Here is a 6,537-nt window from a genome sequence, read left to right as displayed (position 1 = left end):
TGTACAGAACACTTTAGGATTTCAGTCATTCGAACTATGGATGGATAATTTGGTTCTGATAAATTGAAATACTTGTATATCCAACTGGATTGTCACAGCTCTGTCATACCCCTGGAGCTAGACCTAGGGGCAAATCTATTAAAACATGTAGTCAGCAATTAAAGACATAGTCCTGTACTTTGGCGACTAAGAATGTATTTTTAAAACCCCACACTTTGGGCTGGTTGTGTAAATGTGTAGTTCAGACTCGCATAATCTATGCACAGAATTACTGTTTTACCTCAATTAACCATGAAATCTCTAGTTTCAAGGCGACAGTTTTCTTGAAACTGTGCCGCCACCATTTACCCTACATTTAGCCCCACATGTTCCAGCTCCCTAGTAATTAGAGTTCTAGCCTATGAGCCTAAGCCCCTCGCATTTTAGTGACGGCTTGCAAGAGGCCAGTCCAGCACTATCCAATGAGGTTGCAGGGCGGGCCCAATGGCTCATTGGAGGGTACTATGGTGTTGAATGCTGAGCTGTAGTCAATGAACCACATTCTTACATAGTTATTCCTTTTGTCCAGATGGGATAGGGCAGTGTGATAGCGATTGCGTTGTCTGTGGAGCTGTTGGGGTGGTAGGCAAACTGAAGTGGTTCTAGGGTGGCCGATAAGGTGGAGGTGATATGATCCTTGACTCGTCTCTCAAAGCACTTCTTGATGACAGAAGTGAGTGCTACCAACCAGTCATCTCACACAGCACCTTCCCGCTAACCATCCCCGTATGCACACAACAAGCACAGAGCCATGCCTCATATGATTTGCAAAAATGAAATGATGACAAATACTTTACTCATTATGTCACTCCCACTAAGGCCAACTTTGAGTGGTTACTGTCCCAGGCTTATATGTGCTGTTCTAACCTGCTACGTAAAGTCACTTCTGTTCCGTAGCTGTATACGATCTATGCCTTTTCTCAATTGGATTTGTTAAACTCCTGCATCCCTTCTTCTCCGTTCTCTGACACTTCCTTTTGAAAAAGGTAAGGTAATCGAAGAGAGGGAAAATGTACGAAAATGTGCTCATATGAAATGAGACTCCTCCAATCGCACCTCATCAGGCAAATTACGTTTACAGGGTGGAATTCCAAAATACATTTATGAAGTTATAAAAACAAATGTAGCAAGTTGTGCAAGACATTTTCCAGATGAAAGTAGCATATCGTTTTAAATGTTCGCATGCTTTTCTCCTTTGAGAAAACAATTGCTTATACAAACAGATTTCAAAACTCTTCTGCGAAAGACTCAGGTAGGATACACTTGTGCTCCCTTGCCAAAAGGAGGCTATCGACAACTTGACCACTTATCGATGAGAGGACAGAGGAGAGAGGGCGGAAGACGGACTTGCCCAAATGAGAAAAGGACCCAGTGACAACCGAACGAGACTTCCATAGAGTGGCGAGGGATCAATAAACCTATCAACTTCAGCACACACTGGTGACTTGAATGATGCAATTCATGTTCACATTTAAATAATAAAACATGAAATTAAATTAAACAAATCTCCCAGTTGTTTTACAAGATGTTACAGTAAAACATTTTAATTTGGTAAGTATTTCATTTGTTTTATATGTCAAGTTTCGAAATCAGTCACAAACAAACACACGTCATATCATTAAACACACCTCTCAATTAATTTGTATGAAATTGAGCAAATTCTAAACATATATTGTGGTGCGTGTTGGGATAGCACTTCGCTCTGGAGCCTGCAGCCTTGGTCAACGTGGCTATTGGAGGGTCTAATTAGCCCCTAAACCCTCAATCATTTTCCCTCCCTCAGCTTTGGGACACTTGTGCAAATGGAGGGCCGGAGGGAATTGGGTGATTTGGGATTCAGCCGTACAGTATGTTGCAACACATGTACTGTAGTAGTAGCAGCACTTGGGAGACTTTGGAGCCAAACACGCATAGCACATGCCCCTTAGATGACCCAGCTAATGGTCTGTCACCAATCTCACAGGCACACAGTTGGGTATGGAGTGTTAACAGTTTTGAGAGTACAACACACTTTATTCCAATCAAGTAACAGAAAACAGCCCATTCCAGTGCATTTTGAGCATCATATTGTTAGTCTAACCATGGTTGTTAGATATCACAGCCAAGTAATTTTGGCAACCTTAATTGCATTAATGTTGATAAGTGGCCTCTTAAATCATGCAGACGAGCTCCGGGCCTGTCTACCCGACTGGCGCTTCTCCCTCCCTGTACCGTTGTCACTCCCTCCGCTACTGCCTTTCTGAACTGCATCAACACGTGTGTTGTGTTCTACTGCTCAGACGTTGCATGCATCAACCAATGGTTGCATGCCATGTCAATGACTGTGCCGTCGGGCACCAGATTGCAATAACATTATGTGGTCAGCTGATATACATTAAAAACCTATCCAGGCGTCTTGACATGACCATCGCCATGTCAAGACCTGCCACTGCCAGAACCCTACATTTATTTTTAGTTTTTTAAAGCATCTTTGAGATTGTCTTTAATGAAAAGCATTATATATAAAATATATAAAAACATATATAATACATCTATTATTAATTGGCCATACTCATCTTTTCTTTTAAATAAATAGTTTTAAAACATGTACACTATTGTGATAACAAAAATGAACCCACATATCAATCTTGAGCAAAAAATGTAGGATCATTTTACATTTAATCATGAAAGCTAATCCAGTGTTCATTGCTGGTTGGACTTCCAAATTTGCACATATTTGCCTTTACCCAGGCAGGTCACAAAACCACACCTATGTGAAGCTAGCCACAATAGTGGAATTTGAGTTTCGCCTTCAAAATAAAAGTCCCTCATTAGCTAGGTTTGCATTCAATTTGCGACAGGGTTTCATGCGAATATTCTATCATCTGCATAAAATCATGTGCATTATCACACCAGAAATGTGTTTCCATCAAAATTATTTATTGAGGATAAAGTATGTGCGTGATGACGTAGTGCACATAAAAACAACGTTTGTGGTTAAATTCCCATGTATTGAATGAAAAATCCAAGTTGAATGGGTTTCCATCGCATGTTCAACTCTACTGATGGTTTTGTCACAAACAGTTGCATTATATATCAAATGCGCTCACTGGTCTTGGCATGTGTGCTCGAGCCAACAGCTCGCTGATACAGTGCGGGTAGGCTACATACATTATGAGATTATTATTATAAAAGCATCAATTTTATCACCAGAATAAGACCCTCTATATTTATTGCAAAGGAGCATCCAGCTCATCACATGCACCACCCTGTGAAGCTTTTTCTATTTAATCTGTAGCCAAATAAACTGCATGGTTTGCTGAGTCATAGTGGGAGGCCCAGAAAACATATTAACACGTGACTCCAAGTTTACTTCCAGAGAGGGTGTGTTATATGGCTAATATACCACGGCTAACGGCTGGTCATACGCACGACTCAACGCGGAGTGCCTGGATACAGCCCTAAGCTGTGGTATATTGGCCATATATCACAAACCCCCGAGAAGCCTTATTACTATTATAAACTGGTTACCAACGTAATTAGAGCAGTAAAAATACACATTTTGTAATCTTTTGGTATATGGTCTGATAAATATAGCTTTCAGCCAATCATCATTCAGGGCTTAGGCTTCATAAACTGGGTGGTTCGAGCCCTGAATGCTGATTGGCTGACAGCTGTGGTATATCAGATCATATACCACGTGTATGACAAAATATTTATTTTTGCTGCTCTAATTACATTCGTAACCAGTTTATAATAGTAATAAGGCACCTTGGGGGTTTATGATACATGGCCAATAAACCACGGCAAAGGGCTGTGTCCAGGCACTACGCAATGCATCGTGCATAAGAACAGCCCATAGCCATGGTATATTGACCATATACTACATCTCATCTTGCCTTATTGCTTAATTATAACATGGCATTGTTGAATTCTTCTTTCTTTTGGCTTGAAGGGTATTCTAGAGCATGCATTATTTCCCTATAACGCACTGTATAGTTAATTTTTACATGGTTTTTTTAGCTGCTTTTGAAAGAAAAAAGTCTAATTTGAAAACAGTATTGGTATTGTTGAATTCGATTTTCATAATAGTGTAATGACCTGCCTAGATCATAAATGAACAATTGTCCAGACAGAGGTTTGAGTTTGCGAATTGACGGTTTATTAAACCAACTTTCCACAGGCTACTGTTTGGGCCGTAGCACACGCCAAAAAGATGACAGATAACCCACAAGCCAATCGTGACCTTCTCTTGGGAAGCCCAGACGTAAGAGAGAGAGAGAATAAAGGCTGAACCTGGTCTTAACTTCCAATGCCCACCCCCTGCCCAACCCCCTCCACGCCACTCCGCCAACCACCAGGATGCCCGGCATCAGAACATTCCAGGCATTCCCGTGATTGGCAGATAGCAGGTTGATTGACATGTCGGACCCCGCGAACACCGGGTACTGGTCAGTACAACACAACCACCTCCTAGCCTAACACATAACACACAGCTGTCTGTGCGGGTCGCTACAATAGCATGCTAGGACTGATTGTTTGGTTAGCTAAACTAGCAAGTCTGGTTGGTTACCATGGCAACTACTATAGCTATCTAGTAAACTTGCTAGCTAGTTCAGTGGATGTTTAACACATTTCTACTTGGAAATGAACACATTTCTCGTGATGTGTTAAATTATAAAGGGATAATAAACTGGGGGCTCTATGTGTTCTCTGGAAAATAATGCAACTCCGTGGGAGGTCAGTTACACTCTGCTAGTGCGTTGTGGAACACATTCCATATCAATCACTAGAATGCATAGCTGGCGCGTTTAGGGTCATTAGATATTGTGTGGATGAAGGGCGGGTAGGTGGCGGAGGGGGTTGAATAAAGAGAAAATAAAACCTTAAATCCATAAATGTATAATTATTTTGGCGGGAGTGTAGCCTAGTGGTTTGAGCGTTGGGCTAGTAACCGGAAGGTTGCAAGTTCAAATCCCTGAACTGACAAGGTACAAATCTGTCCTTCTGCGACAGGCAGTTAACCCACTGTTCCTAGGCTGTCATTGAAAATAAGAATTTGTTCTTAACTGATTTGCCTGGTTAAATAAAGGTAAAAAATAAATAAAAATAAAAATTATAGGCTACATTTATAGTGCATCCGGAAAGTATTCAGACCACTTCCCTTTTTCACATTTTGCTACGTGTTACTACGTCCGTCGTCGGAATGAGACCTAAGCTCAGCGTGGAAGATGTACATCTTTCTTTATTTTAGATGAACACCAAAAAACAACAAAAGATAAACGAACGTAACGTTCTGCAGGCTACACAGTAACTGAACAAAAACAAGATCCCACAAACTCAGGTGGAAAACAGGCTGCCTAAGTATGATTCCCAATCAGAGACAACGATAGACAGCTGCCTCTGATTGGGAACCATACCCGCCAACAAAAGAAATAGAAAACTAGAATGCCCACCCAAATCACACCCTGACCTAACCAAATAGAGAAATTAACAGGCTTTCTAAGGTCAGGGCGTGACACTACGTTACAGCCTTATTCTAAAATTTATCAAATACATTTTTTCCCTCATCAATCTACAGATTCTACACACAATACCCCATTATTACAAACCAGAAAAAAGGTTTTAGAAATGTTTGCAAATTTATTAAATATAAAAAACAGATACCCTATTAACATAAGTATTCAGACCCTTTGCTATGAGACTCGAAATTGAGCTCAGGTGCATCCTGTTTCCATTGATCATCCTTGAGATGTTTTTACAACTTGATTGGAGTCCATGATTTGGAAAGGCACACACCTGTCTATATCAGGTCCCATAGTTGAAGTTGACAGTGCATGTCAGAGCAAAAACCAAGCCATGAGGTCGAAGGAATTGTCCGTAGAGCTCAGGGACAGGATTGTGTTGAGGCACAGATCTGGGGAAGGGTAACAAAACATTTCTGCAGCATTGAAGGTCCCCAAGAACACAGTGGCCTCCATCATTCTTAAATAGAAGAGGTTTTGAACCAAACTGAGCCCTCAGGGGAGAAGGGGCTTGGTCAGGGAGGTGACCAAGAAGCCAATGGTCACTCTGACGGCGCTCCAGAGTTCCTCCTGTCGAGATGGGAGAACCTTCCAGAGGGATAACCATCTTTGCAGCACTCCTCCAATCAGGCCTTTATGGTAGAGCGGTCAGACGGAAGCCACTTCTCAGTAAAAGGCACATGTCAGCCCACTTAGAGTTTGGCAAAAGGCACCTAAAGGACTCTCAGTCCAATGAGAAACAAGATTCACTGGTCTGAAACCAAGATTGAACTCTGGCCTGAATACCATGTGCCACATCTGTAGGAAACCTGACACCATTCCTACAGTGAAGCATGGGGGTGGCAGCATGCTGCCACCCTCATGCTGTGGGGATGTTTTTCAGCAGCAGGGACTGGGAGACTAGTCAGGATTAAGAGAAAGGTGAACAGAGCAGAAAGATCCTTGATGAAAACCAGCTCCAGAGTGCTTAGGACCTCAGACTGGGACAAAGGTT

The sequence above is a fragment of the Oncorhynchus masou genome, chromosome 23 (genome assembly GCF_036934945.1).
Source record: "Oncorhynchus masou masou isolate Uvic2021 chromosome 23, UVic_Omas_1.1, whole genome shotgun sequence".
NCBI lineage: Eukaryota > Metazoa > Chordata > Actinopteri > Salmoniformes > Salmonidae > Oncorhynchus > Oncorhynchus masou.
The sequence above is the reverse complement of the archived record's forward strand: the minus strand, read 5'-3'. Positions refer to the sequence as shown.